The following is a 23,302-nucleotide window of genomic DNA, read 5'->3' as shown; positions in this document are numbered from 1 at the left end:
CTTTGATTCTCTCATCTACACAGAAGCAGCAGTTTTCATTTTTGCAAATCATACATTATTACGATAGATAGATAGATAGATAGATAGATAGATAGATAGATAGATAGATAGATAGATAGATAGATAGATAGATAGATAAACAATTTATTATAAAAGCATACATCTAGCTTACACATTTACCCAAATTAACCGAAGTTAATTTGGGTGGGTTTCTCCATTTCAATGTAACTTCTCTCTTTTACGGCCGTGACGAGAGCGTTGCTCTCCTTGGCTGTGAACCGCTGCTGGCGCGCGCCTGGCAAATCCGCCGTTACAATAGCAATCCGCTATGGAAAAAGCGCATCTGCTCTTAAAGGGAATGTGAGATGACGCTCTGATTGGTTTATTTCACGTTACGCCCAAACCACACCTATGAATAATGAAGCTACTTCAGACCAACCCATTTTACATTTGCGCCTGGCGCAAGAGTCATTTATCCCGCCGGGAAAATAGCAACAGCGCCGAGACCCGCCCACAAAGTTACTTGCGCTTTGCGCTTTGACACTTGCGTTTCAGATCGTTAAAATAGGGCCCTATATGTATGTTTTGTAAATTATGTTATAAGTAATTTACAAGTGATTAGTTAATGATTAACTAATAATTTACAAAACAAGAATATGCATTTCATAAATGTTTAATAAATAATGTAATTTTTTTGTATGTATGTAGCAATTAGAGGGTGCAGAAAGTGTTGTAAATACCTTGAATACACGTACAGATAATTTTTAACAGCTAGTGTAACACATTTACAAGTGATGAATAGGTTACACTTTAGATTAGGGGATGCAGAAAGTGTTATATAAATCATTTACAACACTTTCTGCATCCCCTAATCTAAAGTGTAAACTATTCATCACTTGTAAATGTGTTACATATACATTCGTAAATAACATTCGTAGATCTTATGCCTTTTTGATTCTTGAAGTGGTAATCTACATTTACAAGTGATGAATAGTTTACACTTTAGATTAGGGGACACAGCAAGTGTTGTAAATGATTTATTCATTAGTTTAGACATCTATAACAGGTGTTGAACACTGTAGTGTGTACTGCAGTGTAAGTGCTGACTGGTGAGGGTATAGACAGCTGTCTTCTCTGAAACACATGGAGTCTTTAACCACTGTGCACCTGATGTGAGCAAAACATAAAAAAAATTAACATAATTTATTAAACATTTATGAAACGCATAGTCATGTTTTGTAAATGATTAGTTAATCATTAACTAATCAATTGTAAATGACTTATAACTGAATCTACAAAACATACATAAAAAAATCGACATATCACTTATTAATCATTTATGAATGCATAGTCATGTTCCATAAATGATTAGTTAATCATTTACTAATCACTTGTAAATGACTTGTAACGAAATTTACAAAACATATATAAAAGGTTAGTATATCACTTGCTAATCATTTATGAATGTTTTGTAAATGATTAGTTCATCATTAACTAACCACTTATTAATGACTTACAACTGAACGTTATTATAAAGTGTTACCCAACTATAATTTCTGCCACTAAAGATTGCTTTATTAATAATCTTCCTGACAGGGGCGGAGTGAGACCAAAAAATCTACCGGGAAATTTCATAGACCACCGGCCCTCGGTGGTAAAAAAATAAATAAAAATTGCTAAAAAATATAGCGGTGAATGAGAGAATATTATTTTTTATTTTTTTGTTCCCATTTGCTCAAATAGCAAAAGAAAAACTCCTCTATAGTTTTTTCACGACTTTCAAAAAGAGGAAAAAAAATTGCGAGAGATGGATAACGGCAGTCAGAACTCAGAAGAGAGAAAAATATGTCAATTTGTCATCACTCCCACAGACGCTGTGAAACCCTTACAGCAGCATTAACTAGTTTTTTTTTGTAATTTTATAAAAAGGTAATATAGTATAAAGTATAGTGTTATAAATGTAAATACATATTTTTTAAAATTGAAAATAGCCTATAAAAAACTTTCCAGGATTTATGCTGATGATGACCGTTCAAACATCATCACCCTGTTGAAAAGGGTCAATTTTCACGGTGTCACGACACCTTGCTCGTTAGCTTCTGCTAGTGTTAACATAATCCGTATACACTGTAGCGAAAATGACTTTGTTATGGGGAATTAATAGTCAAATGAGGGGAATATTCAGAATATGATGAATATTAACATCGCATACACAAATTAAATTATCCCAAATAGGGAATAGGTCAAACCTCACCTTATATCAACAATTAACAGGATTACTCATATTAATCGTTAATATAGGTAGGTAAAATTATATCTTTAATCAGGGGAAATTTAGGTAGAAGTTAATTTTCGGTTATCACACAAACTGTCCGTCCGGCGGCCAGTATGTACAACCTCTGAACAGAAACTTATACGGCCTATAACACTGACAAATACTCCTCTGTGGCCACAAGAGACGATATTTTCGTGTTCTAGACAATTTACAGATTGTGATAGTAAAATAAGGTAGAGCTGTAGCTTAGATCAATTTTCAGGGACTTCAGTAATGGAACATTGAGACAAATTTCAACTCAAAAGATTATGGAATTTAATATAAAACAACTAAGATTACATGTACTAATCAAAACACGCAGGAGTAAATATGCATAGAAAAACGAACAACAATACAAACGATCGCAATAAGAAATATTGGAGAGAGAAAGAGAGAGATTGAGAGAGAGAGAGAGAGAGAGAGAGAGAGAGAGAGTGTAAGTGAGTGAGAGAGAGAGATTTTCCTCAGGACATAAACAGTTCAAACAGTTGTTTCACAAATGAGACCCCAAAGGCTTTAGTAATATCTAGGCAATCTTAACACAGCAGTTCTTTCCAGATTGCGAATTTAAGAATGTACGTTACTTTACTTGGATCTGGCCACCTTTGTGCTTCTGTGTGGAACGGATGCGTGAAGCCACGTGTTCGCAGAGTCTTCAGGGCGGAGTTGAGGTGATGGTAACTCGCTGCAGAGCGTACGCGAACTTTGTCCAAAAGATACTTTAGCCTTAAGTTGGTATTTAAGTAAAGTATCAAACTGAGGTAGATTATCAAGAAAAGAAAGACTTAGGGTAAAAACGAAATTAGAAAGCAAAAATGAAGAAAACTCCTGTTGGAGTTTGTAGTAAGAAGGCGGGTCCTCTGCATTCTGCGAGCTATTAACAGAAGATACATGATTCTTCGTGATTACATGCACATCAAATTGATTAAATACCAATAAAGCTTATAGTTATAGTAATTAGGGTATGGGGATCACGTGGTCAGGGAATAGATGCAGTCCTTGAGTGTGTATGTATATGTGTGTGCGTAGAGTCATGAAGTCACGGAAAGTTCAAACTGCGCCGTGAACTTTTGTCACTCTGACTCAGGGGAAGTTTGTATGTGTGTGCGTATGTGTGTGCGTATTCTCTTGAGCTGATGAGGTTAACAGTGGGCACATGTTTTGACATCTGGTCAGACACTGTTTTATTGTTTTGAAGTGTTAATCAGTGTTAAGAAATCCGGGGGGGGTTTGCGAGATCGCCCGACGGCGTGGCGCCTCGTTGGTCAGGCGCTCCCAGCAGAGCAGTAAAACAGAATGGTTTTTGTTTACCCAGGAAGGAGAGATCTGTGTTCTTAGATCGGTAATCTCTGATTATGCAGATGTTTAAATGCCATTTGCTCGGCTTCAAAGTCCAGGGACAACAGGGTTTGTGTTTGTTGATTGGAATCCAGTAATTTAATCAACTAGTAGAAACTAACCATCTGTTTTGTGCTACAACACTTAACATAGCAGCAGCAGCCAAGGGAAGTTACTCGTTTTAAAACTAGGAAATCTGCCAACCACTGAAGGACAAATTCAAGAGTCACTCGATAGTAAACTATTCATTTGTCTCATATTTACCACAGCTACTTTCAAATTTCACAAGCTTACTAATACTAATAATTGAGCAAAACTTGGCCACTAAATATTTCATATTCAATTATTTTAATGATCACAGTTAAAGTTTTAATTTTATTAAATTGAACAAGCGCAACATTCAGCATTCAATCAAATAGGCCTATTCTAAAAGATGTATTATTAATAATAAGGTTATTTCAACATAATATCTCGTTATTTCGACATAATATGTGTGCGTGCAACAAGCAAGATGTGCATTTGTAAATCTGGTGACCCATGCATTGATTTTTATTAATAAATTAGTGTTTTCTGACAGTGTCGAGTGTCGACTCGGCTGCAAAGATGAAGTTGACGATCGGCATATTCGTAGTGAACGTGCCTATAGAGAGAAATGCACATAGTGGATTACATAATCAGAGAGTAGCCTTTTTCTTTTCGTTTTGAATTATTTCGTTTAAAGACATTTCAAGCTCTGTGTATTTGATGTATTTCTCATGTCTGTGTGAGGCATACGCTGAGTTTCGTTAATTTAGGATGAGATGCGCTCCAGTTAACGTGCAATGCAAGTGGCCGCGCGGGCGCCTCCATGATTATATTGTGTGTTATATTTGCTTCTTATTTATTAAATCCAGGCAATTGGTTGATGAAAAATTGATTAAAATTAATATACAGACTTCCGGTTAGGTGAACATGTGAACGCCAGGGTGGTCTCGTGTTCCCACAACTTTATTTTGAAAGTTTACTTTTTTATCAACCCCAATAGTCTGAAACAACATAGTGTACTTCATTAACTTAATATAAGCTAGCACGATGTCGAAATCCGGGGAAAATGTGAAAAGGAGCACCGAAGGAGAAGCCTCAGCCGCATGCAATAATACCTGCGTAGCTAGCATCGCTAGCTTACTGGAAGACCACAGAGCTAGCATCTCCACCGATTTCAAAACCACTTTCGCGGCTTTAGAAGCGAAATTAGACTGCACACAGGCTGTGGTGACGGAAGACGGTCAACGGATTGACTCTTTGGAGTCCGGAGTTGAACTGCAGGACCAGCGGATTCAGGCTCTGGAGGACAGGTGTGCGGCACTAGCCGAGAGTAACGCTAGGCTGAGGGCGAAGACATCAGATCTCGAAAGCCACAGCCGCAGGAATAACATCAGGATAATCGGGCTCTATTGGATAATCTATTGAAGGTCCGCGGCCTACAACCTTTTTTGCAGACCTCCTCGTCGAATTGCTCGGCCAACAGACCCTCTCATCACCGCCTGAACTGGACCGAGCACACCGGGCGCTGACTGCTAAGCCACAACCGGGGTCGCGGCCGCGGCCGGTAATTATTCGTCTCCATCGGTACCAGATAAAAGAGATGATTGTACGGGAGGCCCGCAAGAGACGAGGCGATCTTCAATACCGAGGGTCGCCGGTGCACATTTATGAAGATTACACACCGGAGGTTCTTGAGCAACGTGCTAAGTACCGTGACGCCATGTCAACACTATATAATCTGGGCCTCAGACCGGCTCTCCTATTCCCGGCCCGCTTGCAGATTACACAACCCAACGGAGCTAAGAAGAAGCTAGCTTCGCCCGAGGAGGCCGCGACCTTTGCGGCTAACTACCAGCAGAGACCAGACATGGAGGCTGACTGATAAACTGACTTCAGCTGGGCTGACGGCTGGCTGCACTAGCTGTGTTGACTAGCTTTTTCCCGGAGCAGATCTACTTTGAACTAGTTTTTGAGCTAAATGGCAGCTAATTTACAGGCTAAAGGTCTGTGGCCCATTGGATGACACTTCGTAACTTTGGAGGGGCAAAACATTGAAGATGCTGGGCTAAAGACACAGTAAACTGAGTCTGTGCACTCGGACACTTTATGGTGTTAAGTGTGCCTTTTTTTTTTTCTTTTTTTTTTTTAATGGTGTTGGGTTGATGTTCTTGGTTTTGTTCTGCTGCTGGTTTGTTTTTTTTTTGTTTGTTTTTTTTGGCTGTGGGCTAATGTTTACAATCTTAAATCATATTACAGGTATCATAGTTTAGCTACCTGCACCATACTCTGCAGAATCACTTTATTTGGATTTTTATATTCATTTTTGGACGAGTTCATAAGTTTACTTTTGGATCCTCTACTGTGTAACAAGGCGCCAGTTAACAAAGATTTTCCCATGCTCCAGGCCCCTTTCAATTTCTCTGACTTCGTAGTCTTATAATGGTATTTGTATATATATATATGTCCACACAGCTACGGGATATTCCTGGAGCATACTCTGCCACTTGCTGATATAGCATAATGTTGTGTACACTATGTATGGTTGACTTTTTATTTTTATCTCTTATTTTGGTTATTGGGGTTTTAAACAGAGATGTGGGTTTTGAGATAAAAAGGAAAGGAGACTTGATATGGAAAGGGAAGTGCTGATGGGTAGGGTAAGTATGGAAGGGATGATGTGGGCGGGGAGAAGAGGTTGGGTGGGTCAAGGGGGGGACCTAGATTTTTCTGGTCATTGATCTGGATGGGAGGAATGAAGCGAGGTGGGAGAGCCAGTGTTTTTCATGTTGGGAAACCTTTGTTTATATGTTTATTTTTTGAGAGGACTGTTACAATTATTTGTTTCATAGTAAAGTATGTTGTTTTTGCACAGCTAATTCTTTTTTTTCTTTATTTTCGCTGCTCACATCCTAGGATGCCTCTGATACATTGCAATTATTTCCTGCGCTATGGCTGGAGTGACTAAAATGGGGGCAAATGGTGGGCAGGCAGTGAGGATTTTATCACTAAATACTGGCGGGTTGAACGCTCCGGTGAAACGTACTAAGATCATGACGCATGTTAAAGACTTGAACGCCGATATAATGCTTTTGCAGGAGACTCACTTGTGTGATTCTGATCACCGGAAATTGAACAGGCCCTGGATCGGACAGATTTTTCACTCTAAATTCAATTTGAAAATGAGGGGTACAGCAATATTGATAAGATCTAGGACTGACTTTGTACCTGATACTATAATTACAGATTCGAATGGCCGTTATGTTATTGTCTCTGGCACACTTTACCAAAAACCAGTTATCTTAGCATCTGTTTATGCCCCCTGTTACGGCCCTTAATCTAATTTGGCTCTTTCAAAACACACAAAAGACAAGGACCGAACATATAAAAAATCACAGACGATTGGGGTAGCATTTCTGACGTCAACCACGCCATAAGTTTTAATGAGAGGATATTAAAGCACCTCAATAGATAAACAAACAATAATCATAAATCAATAACACAGGTAGGGCAGCTACAAGAAAACAGGAACCCTTAACTACCCCTATTGTTCCAGGAGAGATCTTACCTAGCTCCCGGAAATAACTGTAACAGGTGAATCTTCCGGGCAACTGCTTACCTTCGCTGTACTAAATAAATAACAAAAAGTGTACTAAGAAAATAACACCACTACCTGGTTTTAAGTAATGAAATAGAATCAGAAAAACAATCATAATAATCGCTCCAGCATGGCGAGGCGAAGCGAGAGTGAGCTCGCCACAAGGCGAGGAACCCCCAGCTGGCAATCAGGCGAGAGAGGCGGAGAGAGAGAGAGAACGCCATCAACACCGTCACGGCTTAAATAGCAGGAACTCCCATGACGTCACTTCACTTCCGCGGTGCAGGAAAAATCCCTTCTCAAAATTCCACCTACGAACTCAAAAGAAATCACACACACTAACGGTTCAATATTATACCACACGTAACACCCTCACCCTTAAATGATTAACTGTAGGAATGAAAGGATCTTACCTCAGAGTAAACTACAATTAATTCAAATACGAGATAAAGCGTCAGCAATCACGTTATCCTTACCCCGAATGTGACGAATGTCCAGCTCAAACGTCTGTAAAAACAAACTCCAACGCATCAGACGTTGATTATTATTTTTCATTCGATTGATGAAAATCAGAGGATTGTGATCCGTGTAAACAATCAGTGGGTGCGAAACAGAACCGATATAAACATCAAAATGTTGAATGGCAAGGACAAGGGCGAGCGCCTCCTTCTCAATAGTGGAGTAACCTCGCTGATGTTTATTAAATTTACGTGAAAAATAGCAAACGGGATGCTCAACACCAGCCGGGTCTAGTTGAAGGAGAACAGCTCCTGCACCGGTGTCACTTGCATCAACAGCAAGAAGAAACGGAGTAGAAAAATCGGGAGCGGACAAAATAGGAGAATTGACTAGAAGTGCTTTGATTTTCTCGAAACTCGATTGGCAAATCTCAGACCATTTAAATTGAACCTTAGGACTAAGAAGGTCGGTTAAGGGCGAAGCAACAACAGAAAAGTTCTTACAAAAATTCCTGTAGTACCCTACCATACCCAAAAATCGACGGAGCTCACGACGTGTGTTGGGCACGGGGAAATGAGTGATAGACTCGACCTTAGACTCAACAGGTCTAACCTGACCGCCACCAACAATCTTTCCCAAATAAATGACCGTTGCTCGACCGAATTCGCACTTCGCTAAATTAACCGTAAGGTTAGCTCGAGACAAACGACTGAACAACGCATTGAGTTGTTCCACATGTTCTGACCAAGACGCGCTGTAAATGACCAAGTCATCCAAATACGCTTCAACGTTATGCATGCCTTCGATGACACGATTAACTAATCTCTGAAAGGTTGCCGGGGCATTTCGTAAACCGAAAGCCATTACATTATAATGGAGGAAATGATCTGGTGTCACGAACGCACTGATTTCTTTTGCGCGATCTGACAAGGGCACCTGCCAGTATCCTTTAAGCAGATCGATTTTCGTAACGAACGCAGCATTTCCAACATGATCCACGCAATCTTCCATACGAGGCAATGGATAACTATCTGGTTTGGTCACAGCATTAACGCGTCTAAAGTCAGTACAAAAACGAAATGTACTGTCAGTCTTTTTAACCAGCAAACAAGGTGAGCTCCAAGGACTAAAGCTTTGCTCTGCGATGTCATTTTCAAGCATGAAAGCCACCTCATTTTGCAACAGAATTCTCTTTTCAGGACTTACCCGATATGCGTGCTGTTTAATAGGCAACGAGTCACCAACATCGATGTCATGCTCTATTAACGAAGTACGAGATGGAACATCAGAGAACAAATTACTGTACGTCCGAATAATATTAGTTACGTCAGCTCGTTCAGCAACGGTCAAATGGGAAAGATGCGAGTCTAAGGTTCGGATCATCTCAGAATTTTTCAATCTTCCCGCCACCAGTTCTGTGGAAGGAAACTCTACATCCTCCTCGAAAGTGGAATCATCACCGCTGTCCGATACAACAGAACACAATGGGCGGATCAAGGCTTCAGGTCTAGACAGCACTTCAATTTCAGGTACATCAGCACTGGACAGCGCCTGTGCTCCGGTCACCGTAAAGTCTGTGAGTGAAACAGTTAACACAGCCGAGTTCCGTCCAGACAAATCTGGCGGTCTCTCGAAATACGGTTTAAGCATGTTAATGTGACATAGACGAGTTTTTTTTCTTCTGTCTGGTGTCAAAATAACATAGTCAAGCTCACTTACCTTTTCTTTCACTTGATAGGGACCATAATAACGAGCCTGCAATGCAGACCCAGGCATTGGCATCAGCACTAACACCTTGTCACCAGGAGCGAAGCTACGGAGTCTAGCATGACGATCAAAACGCTTTTTCATTCGTTGCTGTGACATCTCCAAGTTCTCTTTGGCCAACTCACATGCACGACGCAACTTGAAACGAAATTCTGAGACATAGTCAAGAATGTTGTTTGGAGTCGTATCACTAGTCCAATGATCTTTAATCAACTTCAATGGGCCACGGACAGTATGCCCGAACACTAACTCGGCCGGACTAAAGCCCAACGACTCCTGCACTACCTCCCTCACTGCGAACATTACCATAGGCACTCCTTCGTCCCAATCTTTTTGAAATTCAAGACAAAACGCACGCAGCATTGATTTTAAAGTCTGGTGGAACCTTTCGAGTGCTCCCTGGCTTTCTGGATGATAACAACTTGACGTACAGTGTTGGATATGCAATTGATTCAGAGCTTGCTTGAACACACGGGACATAAAATTTGTACCTTGGTCAGACTGAATAGTACGCGGAAGACCAAACAATGAGAAAAATTGTATAAGTGATCTTACAATCACTGGTGCAGTAATTTTACGCAGAGGAATTGCCTCTGGAAAACGCGTTGACGTTCACATTATGGTAAGCAAGTATTGATTTCCCGACTTCGTGCGAGGCAAGGGACCGACACAATCAATCATCACACGCTCAAATGGTTCACCGATAGCTGGAATTGGATGTAACGGAGCAGGTGAAATATTCTGGTTCGGTTTTCCCGTCATTTGGCACACGTGACAACTTCGGCAATAACTTGCTACATCAGTTTTCAAGCCTGGCCAAAAAAAATTCCGAAGTATGCGATCGTACGTTTTATTCACTCCTAAGTGACCAGCAAATGAACTATCATGCGCAAGACTCAAAATTTCGGAGCGATACGAGGAGGGAACTATTATCTGCCTAACGATTTGCCACTCATCATCAGCAGATGCAGTAGGTGGTCTCCACTTCCTCAGCAACACCCCATCTTCCACAAAGTATCCTTGCGATACTTGCTCGAGTTGCTCAGCAGGAACAACAGCTTCAAAGAGGGACGACAATTTCTCATCTTTCCTCTGTTCAACAATAAGCTGCTCGCGGGACAGAGACAATTTATTAGGCCCCATAAAATGTTCATCTAATTTATTAACGGCAAGATCTGAACCGTCAACAAGGTCTGAACACTTGACTTCACAAGGATTAGAATTAGAAAGGAACGTATCACTCAGATCCAACTTACATTCACTTTCTGATTCACTAAGGCTTTTATCTTTCAGTCTCTGAGTCATAGCGCGAGTAACAGCACATGAGGGAAAAATCTCAGGGTATTTCTGAGCTAATGCATCAGCAGTAGGACAGAGAAGAGGAACATCAGTCACCTCAGGGCTGGCAAAAACTTTTCCTCCCGCTAAGTCATTCCCTAAAATAAATGTAACATCTCGAACGGGAAGACACGGTCGCACTCCAACAACAACGCGGCCAACAACAAGGGAAGATTCAATTTCAATCTCGTGCAAAGGTACCTTCACGAAGCCCATCTCAAAACCCTGTACTAAAACACTTGAACCAATAGAGCTCTCATCAGACAACGGCAGTATTCCTTCCAGAATAAAACTCTGAGCAGCCCCTGTGTCACGAAGTATCCTGACTGGTTTGCGTAAAGCATTACCTGTCAGAGATACAAATCCGTCCATCATTAACGGCACATACCCCTCATCTTTACACATGTCAGCTTCCGTAGCCAACAACCCAAGTCCTTCCACTTGTGGCGTGGACGACATCAATAAACCTACCGGTTTAGGAACACTTTTTTTCTTTTTGAGCACATTGCACTCGGAAATAATGTGTCCACGTTTCTTACAATAGAAACAAACAGGTGAGAACACGGACTTATCAGGACTCACCGTCACTTTATCAACGGGTAGAGAACGTTCAAAATTACGCTGAGAAGACCGAGGACTGTTACTAGCTGATGGTAACTTCGGTGCAATGCTAAACACATTCTTATGTGTAAGCACATATTCGTCCGCCAAAGTAGCAGCAGCAGAACATTTAGAAGTTTTTTGCTCATTTAGATAAGTTACAACGCGCTCTGGTAAGCAGTTTTTAAATTCCTCTAAAATAATCAGTTCACGAAGCTCTTCAAAAGTTTTCACTTTCATGGAAGTACACCAACGATCAAACAGTGACTCTTTCTCCCGAACAAACTCAACGTAAGCCTCGTCAGTTTTCCGTAAATTACGAAATTTCTGACGATAAGCCTCGGGGACTAGTTCATACACTCTGAGAACGGATGTCTTCACTTGATCATAATCAAGAGAATCTTCAACTGACAAAGAGGAAAAAACTTCCTGGGCTTTACCCACAAAAACACACTGCAACAACATGGGCCAAAATGTTTTCGGCCATTTCATGTTAACGGCGACGCGTTCAAAAAGAGCAAAAAACGTATCCACCTCTTGTTCTCGAAAAGGAGGAACAATACGAATATTACGACTCACGTCGAAATCAGAAGTATCTGACACACCCCTTTCACGAGATCTCAACTCTATCTCTTTGAGACGGCACACTTGTTCTACTTCAAGCCTTTTCAGTTCAAGTTCATGTCTCTCACGATCTCTCGTTCTCTCTCTCTCACGCTCCCATTCTTCTCTCTCCCTCAACAAAACTATATCGTGCTCTTTAGCTTGCAGCTCCAATTTCTTAATCCGCATTGCGAGCTCCTCGGAACTACCCTCAACTGATTCAGGAAAATCCGTCATCTTTTCCTCATCACCAAAAACGCCCTGTTCATGCAATGAATCAATAAGCAACTTCTGAAGTTCGCATTTAGTTGAAGTCTTACGAAAACTGACTTTAAAATGAGCAGCAACTTTCATAAGGTCTACTCTGTTTATCTGAAGCAGTTCAATTTGCGTCGGTTTTGCAACAAAGTTCGCTAATTCAAACATGATCAGAATTAAACGTCCGGTTATTATAAGGAAAAAAATTAACGAGCACTACACGAGAAAATTCACACCAATCGACTGTGATTACAAAGTTACTCAAAGTTACTCAAGTAACAAATACAAAGTGTGAGCAGATCAAAAAGATCAAACACAGCCACACAAAATTCAATCTCGGACGAGCGCCCAAATATGTTACGGCCCTTAATCTAATTTGGCTCTTTCAAAACACACAAAAGACAAGGACCGAACATATCAAAAATCACAGATGATTGGGGTAGCATTTCTGACGTCAACCACGCCATAAGTTTTAATGAGAGGATATTAAAGCACCTCAATAGATAAACAAACAATAATCATAAATCAATAACACAGGTAGGGCAGCTACAAGAAAACAGGAACCCTTAACTACCCCTATTGTTCCAGGAGAGATCTTACCTAGCTCCCGAAAATAACTGTAACAGGTGAATCTTCCGGGCAACTGCTTACCTTCGCTGTACTAAATAAATAACAAAAAGTGTACTAAGAAAATAACACCACTACCTGGTTTTAAGTAATGAAATAGAATCAGAAAAACAATCATAATAATCGCTCCAGCATGGCGAGGCGAAGCGAGAGTGAGCTCGCCACAAGGCGAGGAACCCCCAGCTGGCAATCAGGCGAGAGAGGCGGAGAGAGAGAGAGAACGCCATCAACACCGTCACGGCTTAAATAGCAGGAACTCCCATGACGTCACTTCACTTCCGCGGTGCAGGAAAAATCCCTTCTCAAAACTCCACCTACGAACTCAAAAGAAATCACACACACTAACGGTTCAATGTTATACCCACACGTAACACCCCCAATTGGGACGATGATTCTTTCATGAAATCATTTTCTATTCCAAACGTCTTCTATTCCAAACTTGAATTCTCACTTACTGCTGCTAGGAGGGGATATGAACTGCGTCATAGATCCGGAACTAGACAGATCTAATCCGAAACCTGTCCCGCTCTCGAAAATGGCAGCGACTCTCTCTGCCTTCATGGTATGGCTATTTTGACCCCTGGAGGCTCTCATACCCCTCTTCCAGACAATACTCTTTTTTTCTCCCATGTGCACCGTACATACTCGCGTATAGATTACCTTATAGTAGACAGGGCATTTATCCCATCAATTTCCTCCATCCAGTATTCACCGATAGCGGTATCGGACCACTCAACTATTACTCTGGACCTCCATTTTGACCACAAGCCAAAGAGATTCAAATTTTGGCGCCTGGATCCTCTTTTGTTAGCTGAGGTGGACTTTTGCAAGTATCTATCAGAGACTATTAAACTTTTCCTTGACACTAATCAGAACGATGAGACTTCACCTTCCCTTCTCTGGGAAACCCTTAAGGCTTTTGTTAGAGGCAAAATTATATCATTTACATCTTATGCAAACAGAGCTCGTAAGGTTCGACGAGTAGAACTAGAAAAAGCTATCGCGGACTTGGACAACTCACTCTCTACCAACCAATCACTTGACTTGCATAAAGAGAGGATGGTACTTCACACTGAGCTCGACCTCCTCTTGACAAAGGAAGCTGAACAAAACCTTATTCGTGTGCAGGGATATATGTATGAGCATGGGGATAAAGCCAGTCGCCTCCTGGCCCACCAACTGAAGGCCAAGATGGCCTCAAATCAAATTACACAGATAAAAGACGAAACATGCTCCCTTACATCTGACCCAGAAACGATCAACGGTACTTTTAAGAAGTTCTACGCCCAGCTATATAAGTCAGAATGTTCCTATGATGAAGCTCAGCTGTCTCAGTTTTTTGAAAAATTGGCCATGCCTAAAATATCTGACGGTAACCGTGCGATGCTAAACGCTCCTTTACAGCTTTCAGAAATCAAAGAGGCAATACAGTTAATGAACAACGGTAAATCCCCGGGACCAGATGGGTACCCGGTTGAATTTTATAAGAAATTCTCAGACCAACTGGCCCCATTATTATTAGAAATGTTCAATCATTCATACCGCCTGGGCTCCCTGCCGCCCACCCTCACACAGGCTGCTATTTCTTTGATCTATAAAAAAGGCAAAGACACCCTGAATTGTACATCGTACCGCCCAATCTCGTTCTTATCTGTAGACGTTAAAATACTTGCAAAGGCTCTAGCCCGCCAAATGAGGTCGGTCATGTCCTCGATTATATCAGAGGACCAGACGGGATTTATAAGGGGGAGGCACTCGTTCGCTAATGTCAGAAGACTTCTAAGCATCATTCACACCCCGCATTCTCCTTCAGAACCGGAGGTTGTTATATCTCTCAACGCAGAGAAGGCTTTTGATAGGGTGGAGTGGGCCTACCTGTTCTCCTCCCTCCAACAGTTTGGTTTTGGGGCTGGTTTAATTTCTTGGATTTGGTTACTCTACTCTTCCCCCTGCGCATCAGTTTGTACTAACACCCAGCGCTCGGGGTCCTTGCCTCTTTTCCGCGGGACTCGACAGGGATGTCCGCTTTCTCCACTCTTATTTGCGACTGCTATTGAGCCACTTTCAATTGCCTTGAAGGCAGAGGAGGGAATCAAGGGGATTCAGAGATGGGGCACAGACCACAAGGTCTCATTATATGCCGACGATCTCCTTTTGTACATCCGCGACCCTCAGTCCAGCATCCCACATGGGATGAGCCATAGCCCTCATGATTCCTGCTGATCTATGAATCCTAGCAGCCTGGCACAGCACCCTGGGTGTCTGCAACTATTAACTTTTCTCTACAGTTCACTCAGTCCTCCTAACTTACTCATTTGTTTTATTTGTTATTTGTTTTGTTTCCTGATTTTGCTCTCTAAGAGTCTTGTGTATGTATGTGTGTGTGTACATATGCGTATGTGTGTATGTGCATATATTTTTTTTTCTGGTAATAGGATTTTTATTTTTTTATTTTTTTGTGTGTGTCTAACTGGCTACCGGGGTTGGGGGAGGGATATGGGATGAAACTACAAAAAGAGATTTGTTTTGAAGAATTGTTCATTCTGAAAACACAAAATGGAGACTTATATTGTGTTATGTTGCAAATATTGTTTGAACGCTGTATCCAATAAAAATATATAAAAATAAATAAATAAATTAATATACAATTTATACAAAACGAAATTCACTTTAAAGAAAGGCTTTCTACAAAACAAAACTTAATGAAGTGGTCAAAATCATGTCTGACCCACTCCATGTCTCTCGATTGCGCATCCTATCTTACTCGTGCTGTTCACTTTTCATAAATCAACATAAATGGAAAAATTAACATTATAATTTTTTAACAAATATGAAACTAAATGCGCTTATTTAATGGCTACAACACTATAGTAGGCCTACAGACTCTCTATTTGTACAAATTGCTGCACATTCATTTAATTCGGAATTTTGCACACACAAGTTGAAAGGCATTTGTTCAAATCAAGTATCAAAACAAAGTAGGCTATGCTATGTACCAAAAATCAGATGAGCCCAGAATATGAACGCAACGTTTAATTACACATTAAGCATTTTCCTCCCATAGACTCTATTAAGCATTTTCCTCCCATAGACTCTGAATTAGATTAATTCAGATTAGAATGTCCCCTTATTATGTCGAAATAACGACTTCTTATGTCGAAATAACAAGATACGTTTATTTTTTATTATTTTTTTTTATGCGGTTCAGGGCTTCCATAGAATACAGCCTGAATATAATTGCTTCCAGAAATTATTTTTGGGGGTGCTATCGGGGTGCTTTGGTCTTTCTTGGGGGTGCTGAAGCACCTGCTAGCCCACCTTTCAGTTTTCTTTTTTGCCTTTCCATCATTTAACTCACTCATACAGACGTTAGACTTCCAAAACGTGACGAGGAAAAAGAGGTGTTCGGCGGCTTTTTACATCTAAGGCCGGTCCGACAGGCTATGCCATTTGGGGTGGGGCCGCTCACTGATCCCCCTATGTTTTTGAAAATCCTAGACATGGTTGGACCTGCCGAACGGGTTGAGCACTTTTATATACTGTGTTGAGCAGAGAGGCTGCACAGTTTGACCAGCAGGAAGCGGCCGCACATCAGGCCAACTCGCAATGTAGGCTATAACTATTATCAGACCGGCCCTTGTGGCCTCAAAACACTACCGGCCCACCGGGAAAAGTCCCGACTCTCCCGATTGCCACTCCGCCCCTGCTTCCTGATCAGTTTCATCATCTCAGCATCCCAGATAGCTTAGAAGAACTCGATATTGCGACAGTAACTTTTAACTCTCTCTTTTCCAGCACTTTAGACACAGTTGCTCCGTTACGCTTAAAGAAGATTCAATAAAATAGTCCAACGCCGTGGTCCAACGAGCACACTCGGGCCCTTAAGAGAGCAGCCAGAAAAATGGAGTGCAACTGGAAGAAAACAAAACGGGAGGTATTTAGCATTTCATGGAAAGAGAGCTCGATTACATACAGAGAGTCCTTAAAAGCTGCTAGATCTGCTTATTTGTCAACCCTGTTAGAAGAAAATAAACAAAACCCTAGGTATTTATTTGAAACAGTGGCTAAACTAATGAAAAATAAAGCTTCAAGTCCAGAAGTTTCCAAGCAGTAATAACTTTATGAACTTCTTCACAGATTGATAATATCAGGGAGAAAATTATAACTATGCAACCGTCTACTACAGTATCGCATGAGGCAGTGCATTGTAGTGTCCCTAAGGAACATTTTTATTCATTCATTACTATAGAAGAGGAAGAATTCGTTAAACTCGTTAAATCATCTATATCAACAACATGTATGTTAGACCCTATACCAGGGGTCGGCAAGTAACTTTGGCCGCGGGCCAATATTTTTTTTAGCCAGTAGATGGCGGGCCAGCTACACAGAGTAGGCCTATGGATACAAATTAAATACTTTTATATAGGCCTATAATCGCGGAATATGATGGGTCCGTCACCGTCCGTGGATCATTCGTTCAATCGTTTTTTCAAATTAAAACCAAAAATAAAAAGATGAAAAACGACTTGTTTTTCCATTATTTATTTCCTGAACTAAAATGAAAAAACGAATAACAATGGTTTTTTTGATTTTCTGATTGTGCTCAGATCAAAAATAGAAAAAATGAATTACTGGATTAGACAAATTTTAATTTTGATTTTTAATTTAACACCTTAGGCATATATCAAGGAAATCATTTTAAACAGATCAAGTACTATTGTGGTAACAGATTACAGCCATTTTAATAAAGGTGTGAATAGCAATCATACTCATTCGCTTACAGTCCGACTTTTGAACTTTATTCCTTTTTTTTGTATTATTATTTATTCGGGACACACACATACACACCTAAGGTTTAAGGAGTTCTGTGCGGGACTGTTTTTTTTCTGTCCCGCTCCCACAAGGTTCTATTCAGCAACCGCTTAAAATACACTCGGTGTTCGCCCGCTTTATTTCCCGACCTGACGGTTCCGCAAAATTTTGATCTCGTTTCCATAATCTCACATTCAAATGTCTCTAACGGCAAGAATGAGATTAAGTAGCCTATAATAAATGCTATACAAAAATTGTGTTCGTGTCAATATAAATATTAGGCTATTTTAACATTGTACTGTCAGCAGAGAAAAAAAATGCCACAGAAAAAAATTATGAAATATAAATAGCCTAACATAAATTAAATAGGACAAAGCCTATCACTCAAATTTCTAAGCAACATAAACGAAAATCATATTGCCCTACTGACAAATGAAGTAGGCTATTTTCTGCCGAACTATTTCAAACATCCTTGCAAAAAAAGAATGTTGTTGACTGACAATGGTTTCAATACCAAACAGCTCCTCAGAGCTAGGTGTACAGGTGGTCAGAATTAAGTGCGGATACGCTGTCAAAAGATGTCAGGAGTGGGCTATTGTCAGTCAGACCGCCCGCTCCGTCCAAAGTAGCCTACACCAGAGTTCTGACCGCTACCGTCTTTTGACGCGCGAATGGACAAAGTGGTCAAGCGTATAACTAGACGCGGCAGGCGCGAATTTGACGCGTCCGGTGTGAACGCACAGTTATACTTTAAAATGTAATCCCGCGCGGCATGATTCCCTATGGGTGTTTCACACAGTATGCGGCGGTGAAATCGCCGCGTGACTACGGCTTTTCTCAAGTAGTGGAAGAGTTTTGTGCAGCATTTAGGACTTCCAAAATAATCCGGCGGGCCAGAAAATATTGCTGGCGGGCCAGTTTTGGCCCGCGGGCCGCCAGTTGTCGTTCCCTGCCCTATACCAACTAAGCTACTGAAAGAGATGCTTCCTGAGGTCATAGATCCTCTTCTTAATATCATTAATTCATCTTTGTCATTAGGATACGTACCAAAAACTTTGAAGCTGGCTGTGATTAAACCGCTTGTTAAAAAAACGCAACTTGATCGTACAGAATTAGTCAATTACAGGCCGATCTCGAATCTACCTTTTCTGTCAAAGATACTAGAAAAGGAGGTATCCTCACAACTATGTTCCTTTTTAGAAAGAAATTATATTTGTGAGGATTTTCAGTCAGGATTTAGACCGTACCATAGTACTGAGACTGCTCTCATTAGAGTGACAAATGATTTGCTCTTATCATCCGATCGTGGCTGTATCTCTCTATTAGTGTTACTCGATCTTAGTGCTGCATTTGATACTATTGACCACAACATTCTTTTAAATAGACTCGAAAATTATGTTGGCATTAGTGGAATTGCATTAACATGTGTAACGTAAACTGTATATATGACTCTGGGTCAATACGAATTAGCTCAAGGATATAGGGAATTTGGAATTATTAATAATCATAACTCATGGTCATAATTCATAAATCGCATATACATTTACTTTATCAATTATCGAGATTACCTTGTTCTGTAACTGGTCTAGTCATCAGTCATTCGTCCAGCGAATAAATGTACGATTATCACAGTCAAGAAGGGGTATCCCGTTTACAAACTCCAAGAAAATGTATCTTCTGGCCGTGAACATAAAACTTTCTGGGTTTATGAATTAAAACTACTCAAAGTAGTCTATAATATCGAGCGTGTAGCTTAGATCTTTTGGCATTTTCATTGACTTTATAAAGATGGATTTTCAAATACAGAGACAGTCAAAGTATGAATAAGTTTTAATAAATGTCAAGACTAGTTATTACATAAGCTACAACTATAAACGTACGTAAACATGCAAACAATAAAACAAACAAACATTTAAACAAACAAGAACATAAGAAATAACGTGATCAGATTGAATGAAATGAAAGAGAGAAAAAAAAAGAGAGAGAAAAAGTAGCTGGTAATTATTACAGACAGAAACCTAATTTCAAAAGACACCTGGAGTCAGCTTTAGAATGATCAATAGCCTACTTGCAAGTTGGTTCTCTGTTCAAGTGATTGCTGAGAGGCAGGAAGAGCGGACGGTGTCCTGTCGGTGCTGCGTCTTCTGGTGTCGCAGGAAGCTTAAAAGGCTCACTGAATGTAACGTTACCGAGAAAAGTCCGATCAGTTCCCTTGTGGAGGGGAAAGGCGAGTATGAACTTAGTTGCAAAGGACGGCAGCTACGACTCGAACATGTGTTGTCCGAGGGAGAAGGCCGGAGCCTTTTCAGATGTTCCTTGGAGAAGCGTTGCGCGGGGGAGGAGAGGCAGAGGGTGAGAGCAAGATCAGAGGAGAGGGTCTCTACTTTGAAAAGACATCTGCTTACGCCCTCTTTTTGGGACAACAGCAAATCGGATCTGCTGATCTGAAGCGGGAAAGAAGTTTCTTTGTTTGTGAAGAAACGCCTACTTTGACTCAAACATGTGAGAGATCGAATTTAACATTCATATCTAGAAATATGGTATTTCCTAGAATAAATGCATATTATTGTACTTTGCAGTCAGGATTCGACTCCGACATGTTTTTCCCATTACATTGACACCTCGAATGACGTTTTTGCATGACAGAAATACAGGGTTACATAATTTCCTCATAATCACTAGCATAGTGATTTTGATTAACATAATAACGTTGCATAGATACCTCAGACATTATCTGGCCAATTATACACACATAAAAATACATATCAAAAACATTCGTAATGGCTATTAGATTTGGGTTCTTTGTAGGACTTTAATCTCAGAGTCTGTGTCTGATAGGAAAGTCTTTTTGTGTGTGTGTGTGTGTGTGTGTGTGTGTGTGTGTGTGTGTGTGTGTGTGTGTGTGTGTGTGTGTGTGTGTGTGTGTGTGTGTGTGTGTGTGTGTGTGTGTGTGTGTGTGTGTGGCGTAAAAGTCACATAGAGTTTCGTTATCTCTTTGGTGCAGAGAGAAAGGGGGTTTGGAATGCAGAGCATTCTGTCTAGGGTGCTATAAAGTTTTGGAGGAGCCGTAAAAGTTGCCGACTAGCTGGAGCCGATGTGTGATTTGTATTTGTTTGAAGCTCACCGCGTGGTGCGGTTTGTTGATTTTGAGGAGGGGGTCTAGGTCGAACATTTGGTTAAACAAGGTTAGCTTGTTATAAATGTGTCATGTTCCCCGGAAGAGCCAGCCAGATCGGCGCCTTCGTGGTCACATGTCTTAGCCGTGGAGTGAAACAGGATGTTCCTTTGTTTACTCAGAAGAAAGGAGCTATGTTTGCAACTCAGGATTCGCTAATTCAGAACATCTGGCCGGATGTCATTGTCATTGTTGCTACACATGGTTTAAATCATACTTATCTGACCGTTATCAGTTTGTAGCAGTAAATGAAGAGATGTCTCATCGATTACAAGTTCAGTAAGGCGTACCACAAGGCTCAGTACTAGGACCGTTGCTTTTCACTCTGTACATGCTACCTAGACATGTGCCGGTATTCGGTAATACGATAAATCGCGGTAATGAATATGCATGATATTGTTATCGCGGGCACTTCAAAATACCGTGAAAAATAATAGATCAGAATTTAGATTTATAGAACGCGCATTCGCTTATTTTCCATCAACCGCTTAAACAAACACTGCGTATATGCTGCGCGAAACACGTGCACACTCTGATGTAAACAATCCCCACATGTAGAAGCACTGTGTGCATGCGGCGCAGTGCGCACTCTAGTCTAATGTATACAATCCTCACATGGAGATGAAGCAGGGAGCATGAAGAACGCTGCCGACGATTTATCCCCCTTCTAAAAGCAGGGCTGTCAACTCTACGCATTCAGCGTGAAACTCAAGCAATCGACACTTTTCACACGCTCTCGCTCCACACATCCATTATCTCACGTAGAGAAAAATCGCGGAGCAAAGATCGCACTGACACCGACAGACTAGACAGATCAGGTTACGTTTGATATGAAAACAATTCTCAGCTTGTTATTATGATGAAAACCACATTATATTTAATTAAATTAAAATATTGTGATAATACCGTATACCGTGATAAAAGCTCAATCAATTAATCGCAGCATGAAAATTTGCACATGCCTAATGCTACCCTTGGGAAATATCATTAGGAAGCATGGAATTAGTTTTCACTGTTATGCACTGTTATGATACTCAGCTCTATATTTCTTCACGCCCTGACGAAACTTACCAATTCACAAAATTAATGGAATGTATAGCTGATATAAAAAATTGGATGACTAGTAATTTCCTACTACTTAATTCTGAAAAAACAGAGATTCTAATTATTGGACAAACAACTTCCTCACGTAATAATTTAGAATACTGTCTAACACTTGATGGCTGCTCTGTCAAGTCTTCGTCGTCGGTTAGGAACCTGGATGTGCTCTTTGATACCAATCTTTCATTTGAAAGTCACGTGTCTAGTATCTGTAAAACTGCATTTTTTCATCTTAAAAACATATTTAAATTACGTCATGCTCTCATTGACAAATGCGGAACAATTAGTCCATGCGTTCATGACATCAAGGCTAGATTATTGTAATGCTGTTATGGGTGGTTTCCCTGCACGCTTAATAAACATAATATACGTACAGCTGGTCCAGAACGCAACAGATCGAGTTCTTACCAGAACCAGGAAGTATGACCATATCAGCCCTGTTCTGTCAACACTGCACTGGCTCCCTATTAAACATTGTATACATTTTAAAATATTGCTGATTACTTACAAAGCATTAAATGGTTTAGCAACGCAGTACTTGAGCGAGCTCTTAACGCATTATAGTCCTTCACGTCTATTGCGATCTCAAAATTCCGGCCAGTTGATAATACCTAGAATATCAAAATCAACTGCTGGCGGTATATCCTTTTCCTATTTAGCACCAAAACTTTGGAACAGTCTTCCTAACATTGTCCGGGAAGCAGACACACTCTGTCAGTTCAAAGCTAGACTAAAAACACATCTCTTTGACCTAGCATACACATAACACATTATAGACTTTTATAATTCAATGATAGGCTGCATAGATTAGGTCAGCCGGAACCGGGAACACTTCCAATAAATCCTGATGTATTCGTTACATTATAAGAAGAAGGCGTCTACACTAATATTAGTCTCTCTGTTTATCCCGAGGTTTACCGCAGTCCGCCGGATCCAGGGCGTATCCAGATCTGATGAAGGACTTGCACCTGGATGCGACGACAACGTAGTCCTGAAGTGTCACCTAGTCTCTCCCCTGTGAAGGCCTCCCTCCCCTCCCTTTACCTCTCTACAGATAAAACGTTGTCGGGATAATTCCGCTTCGCGTGGCTAAGCGGAAGCGATACAAATTCTGTATTATACATTTTAAGGCCAGACAAGTAGTTTGTTGTGGGTCGGTTTGTAGGGAATGACTACACGCTTGCGCACATATATTCAAACACGCATACCTATAGACTGAACTCGTAATACACGTGCACGCCATCAGCATTCTCACGGGTTCGCGTTTTTGAAAGTTTGTGCAGAAAGAACC

General features: G+C 40.7%; 1 protein-coding gene across 1 annotated transcript in view; it reads left to right on the top strand.

Moving 5' to 3' along the window:
- col25a1 (collagen type XXV alpha 1 chain) overlaps positions 1–23,302 on the top strand; it is a 719,149-nt gene that overhangs the window by 500,617 nt on the left and 195,230 nt on the right. The window lies entirely within an intron of this gene.

Source organism: Leuciscus leuciscus (genome assembly GCF_965113295.1).
Source record: "Leuciscus leuciscus genome assembly, chromosome: 2".
Lineage (NCBI taxonomy): Eukaryota > Metazoa > Chordata > Actinopteri > Cypriniformes > Leuciscidae > Leuciscus > Leuciscus leuciscus.
This window is presented reverse-complemented; position numbering and strand designations above follow the sequence as displayed.